Here is an 11776-nt window from a genome sequence, read left to right as displayed (position 1 = left end):
AAGTGAGAAGTAGGCTGTTACACAATAGGTTTTTAGAATGTTAGGGGAGATATTCAGTATAACTTCCCCTTTTTTTATGTAAGTGACCGTACTTCAGTGTAGATAATTTAGGAAATTTAAAAAGTTAAACGTTTTGTTCTTCCCATGCTTTCTCAAAGCACATGTATATTTAGATGCATATGCACAGTGTGTAGATATATATACCTAAAAAGTTGACTTTATATGTCCTAGTCTTAAGTTCCTGTGGATAGTACAGTTCTAAGATGATAAGGACAAGCGTGGTCAGTCATTCAAAGAGTATTCTGCCTTGAACCCAAATGAACAGTCTAGCTACTGCTGTATACATGGCAGAATATCAACCCAGAGGTAAACAAAGGCAGCCACTGCAAGGGAGCCATGTTTGCTGTATACACACTTTAACAGCAAGGTGATTTAAATATATTTCCACTTTTTTATCAATTAGAAATAAAATCTTTGTGATAGGTGGAGTTGGATTTCTTTACATAGCCTGGAGTACTCATAACAGTCTTGTATTTTGTGACCCTGATCTTCAGATTAAAGTCTATTCCTCTTACAGATGTGAAGAGAGAAGTGGCCCTGTCCACAGATGAAAATATGAAAATAGTCTTCCAAAGTTTTGCAGGAGGAAGCTAAGAATTTGGAACTCGGCTGCTACATATATGAAGAAAAAGAAATGGGGAGATAAGGTAGGGGGCCAAGAAGAACTGCTATTAAGAATCGAGTTTCAAAGAGCAAGACTTAAGGATTCTGCTGGGATATAGGTCGAAAGCGAGCTTAACTTGCCTCCACTCAGTTCTGGCTTAAATGCTGCTTTGTCAAGAGATGTCTTCCCTGATCTCTTAAGTCCCTTCTCAGCACTCCTCTCAGATTGTTATTTCTCTGATTTTATTCCGCCTCTTCCCTTAGACTATAAATCAGTTCCATCAGGACAGGAGCCACGTCTAACTTGTTCATCATCTCCAGAGCCCAAGCACAGCCTGACTCAGAGCAGAAAATATATATTTGTTGATCGAATAATGTTTTCCTTGGCAGGATTTGAGTCTGGGGAATAGGGACCCGATTGGTTACCTCTCAGCTGCTCTCTCCAGCACCCCTGGTCTTGGGTATGGTCCAAGGCTGTAGGTTCATTTTTAATTTTGGTTAAAGTAACACCCAACTCCATAGGTCATTCTGTTTCTGAAATGTGAAATCCTTGACAAAGCCCAGCCTTGAGATCTCCAGTGCTTTCATGTTTTGCTTTGCTTTCCCCCCCCCATAGGAGAGGCGAATGGATCACTTAGAGGGAAGCTATATTCATACAGTGAAGATCATTCACTGGTTGTAATTTCTAGTTTTGGTGATATTTTCAAAAAGAATGAATTAACAAAAATGTCAGGATTATCTTCTTCTAAAATACCAGTAATAGAAGTAGCTTAGTAGCCTAAACAATATTGAGAGTAGTCATACCTTATCCTGTTGTCATTTAGGTCTTTCAGTAACAGACCTCAGAGGCAGCAACTCAAAGCACCTAAGGGAAGCAGGGCCCTCTCGAATTCTCTGTGTGCATGGTGGTACACGGCATTCAGTTCAGTTCAGTTGCTCAGTCGTGTCCGTTCTGCAACCCCATGAATCGCAGCACACCAGGCCTCCCTGTCCATCACCAACTCCCCGAGTTCACTCAGACTCAGGTCCATCGAGTCAGTGATGCCATCCAGCCATCTCATCCTCTGTCGTCCCCTTCTCCTCCTGCCCCCAATCCCTCCCAGCATCAGAGTTTTCCAGTGAGTCAACTGTTCGCATGAGGTGGCCAAAGTACTGGAGTTTCAGCTTTAGCATCATTCCTTCCAAAGAAATCCCAGGGCTGATCTCCTTCAGAATGGACTGGTTGGATCTCCTTACATTGGCCCCTCTCTGATGTCAGAGTAGGTAGAAAGTAGACAAAAGTGGCCCAAGTCTGAGGCCCAAATCCTTTTATGAGCCTTAGGATACCTCAACAAAAAAGAAAGCCAGGTACCATCCCCGAAAAAGAATGCAAGCAGAGGAAACAGTTTATGTAAATTCTTTGGCCACATCTTTTCTCTTACTAGAATCAAGTTCTTCTACTTTGACTTTTTCTTTTCAATAAGAAGTTGCCCCAGTTTCTTATTTCGCTTGTTAAATAAACATGCGTGCAGGGTTAGGTTTATGCCTGAACCGTCTCGTCGTCTCTTGTCCCTTAGCAAGCTCTTGGCAGGCATTTTTGTTTTCACAGCAACCAACGTTTGCATAAGGAAGAACCAGGGGATAACATGAGTTGTTGCATCATAATGCCAAGATAAAACACACAACTTGGTGGGCTAGCAGCTAGAATTTGGACCAACAGGGTTGACTTTTTTCTTTCTAGTGAGATCTGTTTGATAGGTACCGCTTTTAGCTATCAAAAAAACCTGATGTCTAGGGAAAAAGGAATGCATGTAATGATCTTTAACTCTGTCCCTGATCAGCATTTTCAGTAGCAGTTAGGATATGGCTTATGTGTGGGTACCTGTTCTCAAGCAGAGATTATTGATCCAGAGTCTTGATCCCTAGGGAATCCATGGATTAAACTGATATAAGGGGTGTGGCAGATTGCTCCCTCAAAGCCATAGTCTTCTGTGCACACTATGCTTCCCAGGCTCCCTTGCATTACACATGACCGTGTGATTGAGTGCAGCCAATGCACTATGCACAGAAGCACCTGCACCACTTTCAGGCCTGGCCTCTAGATAGCTCCTCTAGGAGCTCCTCCATGCTCTTCCTATCAGGCAGGAATGGAGATGACACCTAGGGTAAAGCCTTCATCCACATGAGCTCAAGGTGACTACACTGAGAGAGGCACCTTGGCTTGATGACCAGCTTGAAAAAGTGAAAGTGTTAGTCACTTACTTGTGTCTGACTCTTTGTGACCCCTTGAACTGCAGCCTGTCAGGCTCCTTTGTCCGTGAAATTCTCCAGGCAAGAATATTGGAGTGGGTTGCTATTTCCTTCTCCAGGGGACCTTCCTGACCCAGGAATTGAGCCTGGGTCTCCCATGTTGCAGGTGGATTTTTTTTTTTTTATCATCTGAGCCACCTGGGGAGCCTGGTGACAAAATTAAAGTTTGTTCAACCATATGTTTTAAGGTTGAATTAGCTAGCCTACTCCAACTAATACAAGGGAGGTGAATTAAATAGTTCAGAGGTTGACCATCTGGCAGAGTATTAGGGCCACATGATGCCAAAACTTTGTAGAAATAAGATGCTTCAGATACCCGATAAGTAATTTTTTAGTGTAAGTATGACCTACGTAATACCTGAAATTGAAATATAACTGGGCATCCTGTGTTTTTATTTGCTAAACCTGGCAACTCTATCCCTGGTCTCCCCTTTAGAGAAACGTTGCTGCAGGGCTGCTGATCTTTCCTCCAGGGAAATTGAATTCTGAAGCAAAAACAATCCATACCAGGACAGCTGGGGCCAAGCAGCTCCTTCCAGAGCTCCCCTTGTCATCTTTCTAACTGTCCCAAATGTAAGGCTTCTTGATGACCTCTCATTACTGTCATCCTCAAGCTGTCCTGAGTCTTCTCTGACCACGCATCCCCCATTTTTGGACTCTCATCTTGAAGATTTACCAACCTATTAGGCTCCCTACTGTCTTGGCTGTCCCAGTCAAATTTCTTATTTATTTTTGGTCATCTGGTTCTCAGTGTTTCATTTTGCCAAGATCTGTCATCTGGGGTTACCATTTTCATCACCTTGGCTTCTCACTTTTTCGACCACCTCAAATCCGTTATCTTATACTGTGATATCTCTGGAATTTTAAAACATATTACTCTCTGATCACTACTTTCTAGCCTTTCTGTTCTCTCACTGTCTTCCCAAAGCCCTGGTTCTTCCATGTCAAGGCACTTTCTAGTCCCTAAGCTCCTCAACTATTAGCCACCTGCTATTTTTTTTTTTTCCCCAATGATGAAAAAATGAATAGAATATTGTCTGGTCTGAGATATATCCAACTGCCTAGTGAACACCTTTTGGAGATCTTGAAGGAACCTCAAACTCTTTAATATATTCCAGACTGAATTCATTGTCCCTTCCCCCATCAGCCCTTCATCCATATCCCCTGTCTCAGTGGCACCATTTGGCTAAGCCAAAAACCCAGAGACCATCTTTTATTCTTCCTCTGGAGAGTTCATCCCATCTGTAATCATTTGCTAAGTCCTAACTCCTGACCATCTAAAATCAGTCCACTTATCTCCTTCCCCACTGCTGCTGCCTTAGTTCAGACTGCCAGTGTTTCTCATCTGGATGACCTAAAACGTCACTAGAATGCCTCTAATTCTGGCCCCTCCAACCCCTTTGTTATGTTTGTTGCAGCGTTAGTGAGCTTTCTGTAATTTATAATAGATCATATTCTCCCTCAGCAGATGTTCCCTCTGCAGAAGATGCAGAGCTCTCTCTGTTCTAGTTCCTGCTCCTGCCTCCAGCCTCTCCTCTCACTTCCCTTCTCTACTCTGAGCTCTAGCCATGCTGCGTTTGTGTCCTTTCTTTTTTTTTAATTTTTATTTTTACTTTATTTTACTTTATAATAGTTTTGCCATACATTGACATGAATCCTCCACGGGTGTACATGAGTTCCCAATCCTGAACCCCCCTCCCAACTCCCACCCCATATCATCTCTTTGGATCATCCCCATGCACCAGCCCCAAGCATCCTGTGTCCTTTCTTTACCTGAGCGATCCACTTGCTCAGCCCTCAAGGCTTTTGTACAGTGTTTATCTGTCTCACCTTCAGTTACACTAATTACACTCTAATTTGGCTTATCTATCTGTTCCATGTCTTCTCTTGGCAATATATGCCTACAGTTGTCACACTGAATTGAAATTACCTATGCATGTATCTGTCACAAGACCAAGATATCTCATTATATTTCCAACACCCAGCCCTGCTTGACACACAGCAAGATACCCAGAGTGTGTATTTTGAACAAAAGAATGAACCTCAGGATGGGTGGGCTAGATATCATCAAAAGTCAAGTGGGAGCAGCGGGTAGTAATATTCCTAGGGATTTAAGGTTACAGTGTCAGTTAGCTTTTGCTGCAGGATAAACCACATCGGTACATAGTGAATTAAAACAATCCTTTATTTTACAATTCTGCAGCTTAGTTTCGGTTTGGTTCTGCTGGACAGTTCTGGTCTGGGCTAATCTAACTGACATATCTAGCTTCCAATTGGCTGGGGGCTGGCTGGTTCTTGAATGGCCCTCAGCCAGCAGAGTTTAATCTCTGCTTCCTGTGATCTTGTATCCTCCAACAGGGTAGCCTGGACTGGTTCTCATGGCTATTGACAGGGTTCCAAGAGAACAGATGGAATCACACAAGGCCTCTTAAGGCTTAGCCTTAGAACCAACACAATGTCTATAACACTGCCTTCTCTTGATCAGAGCAAGTCCCAAGGCCAGCTCAAATTCAAGGAGTGAAAAAATAGATTCTTCTTGATGGGAGAAATTGTAAAGTTCATACTGCAAAGGGGTGTGGATATAGGAAGAATGACCAAATCCGGCCATTTTTGGAATATGCACAGCTACCCCAAAGAAACTATTTGACTAAAATATGTGAAGAAGCACACATTACTAGGAAGCAGCATCACTGGGTGAGTCAATACCCAAATGTCCATAGTTTTTCTTCATTTTATTTTGTAATTTGAACACTGCCTGTGTAATCATGATTTTTAGTACTGCTAAAGTAGGTGTTTGGAACTGGGCTATGGGAACTGTTTGGGAAGAAAGGCACTTGGAAAAATGTCACTGAGAATGAAGAGTGACAGGAAGCTTCATATGGAAAGGGACTGTGTCCACTTTACTAACTTTTATCTGTAGCATCTCACCTGATTAGGACATGGAAAGCACTTGGCAAATATATGTTGAATGGATAAGAGTAAACCTCTATTTACTGTTACAAAGGAGAGCTAGCTGAATATCTCATCTTAACCAACAGTGCTGCTGCGTGTAGATGTGCAGGCGATTCCTTTCCCAGGGACATACCAGGCAAGGAGTGAAGTTGAAATCCAGCCTGTACTGTGGTAGCTAAGAAACAGTCGCAGTCCCTGACTTAGTTTTGTCTGCCTGCGAGAAGCACCATTTTAAATTCAAAGGTACATTTTGCTTGCTAAGCAGTGAGCCCCTAGGGCTGCATCTGTGTGGAAAGGACACTTACTTTTTTATGTCTTATAAAATTTCCCTCCGGGCTAATAGGGCCCTCGATACTCAACCTAAGGTAGCAGAGAAATGGTTACTGGGGAACATGAGATGGCAGAAAATGCACAAAGCAAGAAAATGAAGAAAGCACGAGAATATTGCATAGAAATATGAAGAAGAAATTTCTTGCATAGAAATAGGCAAGAGAATGAAGAAAGCACTTGTTCTTACAAGTGGATCAAAATGAATGAGGGATTGAGAGAACCAGGAGCAAGGAAAAAACAGACTTAGGTTCACATGTCTGAATTGAGTTCAGAAACCAACTGAGAGTTAACAGAGAGACCAGAACACAAGCACACAAAATATGATTTGTTTCTATAAAAGGCAAATCTACAGAGACAGAAAATAGATTAATGATTGCCTGGGGCTGAGAGTAGAAATGGAGATGGACTCAAAATGGGTTCAAAGTTTCATTTTAATGTGATGGAAATGTTCTAAAATTAGATTGTGGCAGTGGTTGTACAACTGTAAATAGATAAAAGTTATTGAATAGTATACTTGAAGGGGGTGGATTCTATGGTATGTAAATTATATCTTAGTAAAGCCATTGTAAAAACATTGTCTCTTCAGTGTGAGCATCACTAAAAGCAAACAGGACATTGTCTCTGATGTGGTACAGCAGGAAGCTCACAACAAGCACCACCTCTGAGGTATTCAAACCCCCCAAAATTGAACCTGACTCTCATCCAGCTATTAGTTTACAGGAAATAGGAAGAATAGAGGAACAAGTGAAATAACACCACAAACAGCTGAAGAAACAAATCCAGGATGTGAGATATTCTATAAAACAAACGGTCCAGGGACTTCCCTGGTGGTCTAGTGGATAAAACTCTGCACTTCTACTGAGCCACAGTCAGCTCCCGGTCTTATTTATGCTGACTGTATAGAGCTTTTCCATCTTCAGCTGCAAAGATTATAATCAATCTGATTTCAGTATTGACCATCTGATGATGTCCATGTGGAGAGTCTTCTCTTGTGTTGTTGGAAGAGGGTGTTTGCTATGACCAGTGCGTTCTGTTGGCAAACCTCTGTTAGCCTTTTCCCTCCTTCCTTCTGTACTCCAAGGCTAAATTTGCCCTTTATTCCACGTATCTCTTGACTTCCTACTTTTGTATTCCAGTTCCCTATAATGAAAAGGACATTTTTTTTTTGGTGTTATTTCTAAAAGGTCTTGTAGGTCTTCATAGAACCGTTCAACTTCAGCTTCTTCAGTATTACTGGTCGGGGCATAGACTTGGATTACTGTGATAATGAATGGTTTGCTTGGAAACGAACAGAGATCATTCTGTCATTTTTGAGACTGCACCCAAGTATTGCATTTTGGACTTTTTTGTTGACTATGAGGACTACTCCATTTCTTCTAAGGGATTCTTGCCCACAGTAGATACAATGGTTATCTGAGTTAAATTCACCCATTCCAGTCCATTTTAGTTCACTGATTCCTAAAATGTCAATGTTCACTCTTGCCATCTCCTGTTTGTCCACTTCTAATTTACCTTGATTCATGTACCTAACATTTCAGGTTCCTCTGCAGTATTGCTCTTTACAGCATTGAACTTTACTTCCATCACCAGTCACATCCACAGCTGGGTGTTGTTTTTGCTTTGGCTCTGTCTCTCCATTTTTTCTGGAGTTATTTCTTCACTGATCTCCAGTAGCATATTGGGTACCTACCGACCAGGGGAGGTCATCTTTCAGTGTCCAATTTTTTTGCCTTTTCATACTGTTCATGGGGTTCTCAAGGCAAGAATACTGAAGTGGTTTGCCATTCCCTTCTCCAGTGGACCACGTTTTGTCAGGATTACATCCTAATCCCTGGAACTTGTTACCGTATGTGACAAAAGCGATTTTGCAGTTGTGATTAAATTAAAGACCTTGACCTGAGAAATTACCCTGGATTATCTTGGTGGGCCCAGTGGAATCATAAGAGGGACTCAAGAGGAATCAAAAAAAAGGAGATTTAACAATGGAATCAGAAGTTGCAATGAAGCACTCCAAAGATGGAGGAAGCGGAATGCAGGTAGACTATAGAAGTTGGAAATGGCAAAAGGTGGATTCTCTTTTTGAGCTTTTAGAAGGAACACAGTCCTGCTGATTTTAGGACTTCTTATCCACCAGAACCATAAAAGAGTAAATCTGTGTTGTAAATGACAAAGCTTGTGATAATTTGCTATAGTCACAGATATATTTATGAATATAGCCTTTTGGTTCAATTGAATTATTTTTAGCACAAATTCCCAGGAGTAGGACTACTGGATGATGGCTGTTACCACCATAATTATATTGCTTTCTAAAAGATATTTATCAACTTTCGACACTGCTAACAGAATAAACTAGAAAGTGTGGCTCACCATTGAATTTTAAAGATAATTTAGTATGCTGTTAAGTATATCTCCAATAGCATTGTGAATGTACTGAACACTACTGACCTGTATACTTAAAAATGGTTAAGATGTTAACTTTGTTACATGTATTTTACCCCAATTTAATTTTTCACTTAAAGAATTTAAAAATGTCAAAAAGTATATCTCAATCACTTTTTTATTACTAGTAAAAATTAATCTTTCCATTTTGTTTTTACCCCTTGAATTTCCTCGTATATGAATTATCAGGTTATATCCTGTGCATATTTTATTGGATTTACTGTTTATTCAAATAGTCAATTTTTCCTTTCAGTACTGAAAAAGCATTCTTCCTCAGATCTGACAGACATTTGACTATTTTATACTAGCATTTTGATAAGCTGGTCTTTAAACCTACTTTATTAAATTTAAAAAATAATTGCTGAATGGCATAAAGTATAGACCTAACTTCTAACATACTCTTAGCCTCAAGCCACTTTTACAATAATCCTTTCTTATTCCTGTGTATGGACTCTTGAGAGGTTTGGAAGTGATGGGTTTTACAAGTGATCAGGAGAATAGCAGAATCTTAATGTGAATCAGCCATAGAAGTAGAGGGATGCTGATGCGATGGATGGCTCACGTTCCCACGCCTCTCTGGGCCCTGGACTGGAGGACTGAGCAGACGGCAGTAGTGAGGGAAGGTTCCGGGGAGCCACCATACTTTCCTATTTTGGCATACACTCTGATTTAGTAAGATCATGGGTATTTTCCTAAGGACAAAATGGGCAGAGCAGTAAGTTGCTGGGCTGAAGAAACTTGCTTGTAACCCCTGGAGAACCTGCCAAAGAACTCTTGCAGGTGTCCCCATGAAATCCAGGCACTGGCTGCCTATCATGTATATAACTAAGGAGAAGTTATTCCAGCATTGCAACCATGGTTCAATATTAGGAAATCTATTAAAACAATTAGCTATATGTACTAATTAATGAAGAAACCATAGTTCCTGAAAATGGAGCCTGATGGGACTTGCCTGGCAGTCTAGTGGTTAAGAGTGTGCTTCCTTTGCAGGGGGTGTGGGTTCAATATATACGTATAAAAATGGAGCCTGAAAAAGCATCCAGTGAAAATCAACCCTGATTTTAAGTAAACTCTTGCCAGATTACAAGTAGAAGGATCTGGACTTCCCTCATGGTCCAGTGGTTGAAAATCTGCCTGCCAAAAGAAAAAAAAGAATCCACCGGCAAATACAGGGGACACGGGTTCAGGCCCTGGTTCAAAAAGATTCCATATGCTGTAAGGCAACCGAGCCCAGGCACCTCAACTGCTAAGCCTGAGAGCCACAACTTCTGAAGCCTGTGCGCCCTAGAGCCTTGTCCTCCGCAGCAAGAGAAGCCACTGCAATGAGAAGCCCGTGCATTGCAACTAGAGTGGAGTCCAGGCTTACCGCAGATGTAGAAAGCCTGCAGGCAGCAACAAAGACCCAAGGCAGCTAAAACAAATACAAGAAGGAGAAGGCTCTCTTTAACTTGATTTTCAAAAACCTATTTATTAGGTCACCCTTAATAGTGAAATACTAGAGATACTCCCATTAAAAACAGGAATTCAGCAATAATGCCCATTAAATGATAATATTGATATCATTTACGATACCAATAGCCTCCTAAATATTTGGAAATAAATTTAACTAGAAATTTGTAAGATCTCTATAAATCTCTATTAATCTAACTATATAAATAAAATCATTTAAAAGAGGGAATTCCCTGGAGGTCCAGTGGTTAGGACTCTGAGCTTCCACTGCAGGGTTTGATCCCTGGTTGGAGAACTAAGATCCTATAAGACACATCATGATGAAGAAAAAAAAGATCATATAAAAGAGACTTGAAAAAAGTGGGAGAAATATATTCTTGAGTGGGAAGACTCATTGTTGAAAAAATTTCTAATTCTCCCCTAATTAATCTATAAACTCAGGGCAACCTCAGTCAAAATCAAAGTATCCTGGGAGAACTTTTTAAGTTAATTCTTCAGTTCATCTAGTACAAAATAAGTGAGATTTTGTAGAAAAAACTTACCATACCAGATATGAAAACGTGCTCTTGAGCTGTTGCAATGAGTAGTAGCTTTGAAATAAGGGATCAACAGCTCTAAATACATTTAGAATCAGATATAAGAAAATTTGGCATATAGTAAAGACGGCATTTTCAAATCAACTTTAATATTTATTTATTTTTGGCTGTGCTAGGTCTTCATTGCTCTGCAGGCCTTTCTCTAGTTGTGGAGAGCGGGGGCTATCACTAGTTGTAGTGGGTTTCTCATTGTGGTGGTTTCTCTTGTGGCAAAGCACGGACTCTATGGTGCGCAGGCTTCAGTAGTTGCAGCATGTGGGCTCAATAGTTGCCCTGAGGCATGTGGGACCTTCCCAGACCAGGGATCAAACCAGTGTCCCCTGCATTGCAAGGCAGACTCTTAACCACTGGACCACCAGGGAAGCCCCTCAATCTTAGAAATGATGAACAAAACATAATAGCATTAGGTTTTTTGATTTTTTTAAGAGATCAAATTGCCAACATCTGCTGGATCATGGAAAAAGCAAGAGAGTTCCAGAAAAACATCTATTTCTGCTTTATTGATTATGCCAAAGCCTTTGACTGTGTGGATTACAATAAACTGTGGAAAATTCTGAAAGAGATGGGAGTACCAGACCACCTGACCTGCCTCTTGAGAAATCTGTATGCAGGTCAGGAAGCAACAGTTAGAACTGGACATGGAACAACAGACTGGTTTCAAATAGGAAAAGGAGTACGTCAAGGCTGTATATCGTCACCCTGCTTATTTAACTTATATGCAGAGTACATCATGAGAAATGCTGGACTGGAAGAAGCACAAGCTGGAATCAAGATTTCTGGGAGAAATATCAATAACCTCAGATATGCAGATGACACCACCCTTATGGCAGAAAGTGAAGAGGAACTAAAAAAAACTTCTTGATGAAAGTGAAAGAGGAGAGTGAAAAAGTTGGCTTAAAGCTCAACATTCAGAAAACGAAGATCATGGCATCCGGTCCCATCACTTCATGGCAAATAGATGGGGAAACAGTGGAAACAGTGCCAGACTTTATTTTTTTGGGCTCCAAAATCACTGCAGATGGTGACTGCAGCCATGAAATTAAAAGACGCTTACTCCT

Source organism: Capricornis sumatraensis, chromosome 8 (genome assembly GCF_032405125.1).
Source record: "Capricornis sumatraensis isolate serow.1 chromosome 8, serow.2, whole genome shotgun sequence".
NCBI lineage: Eukaryota > Metazoa > Chordata > Mammalia > Artiodactyla > Bovidae > Capricornis > Capricornis sumatraensis.
The sequence above is the reverse complement of the archived record's forward strand: the minus strand, read 5'-3'. Positions refer to the sequence as shown.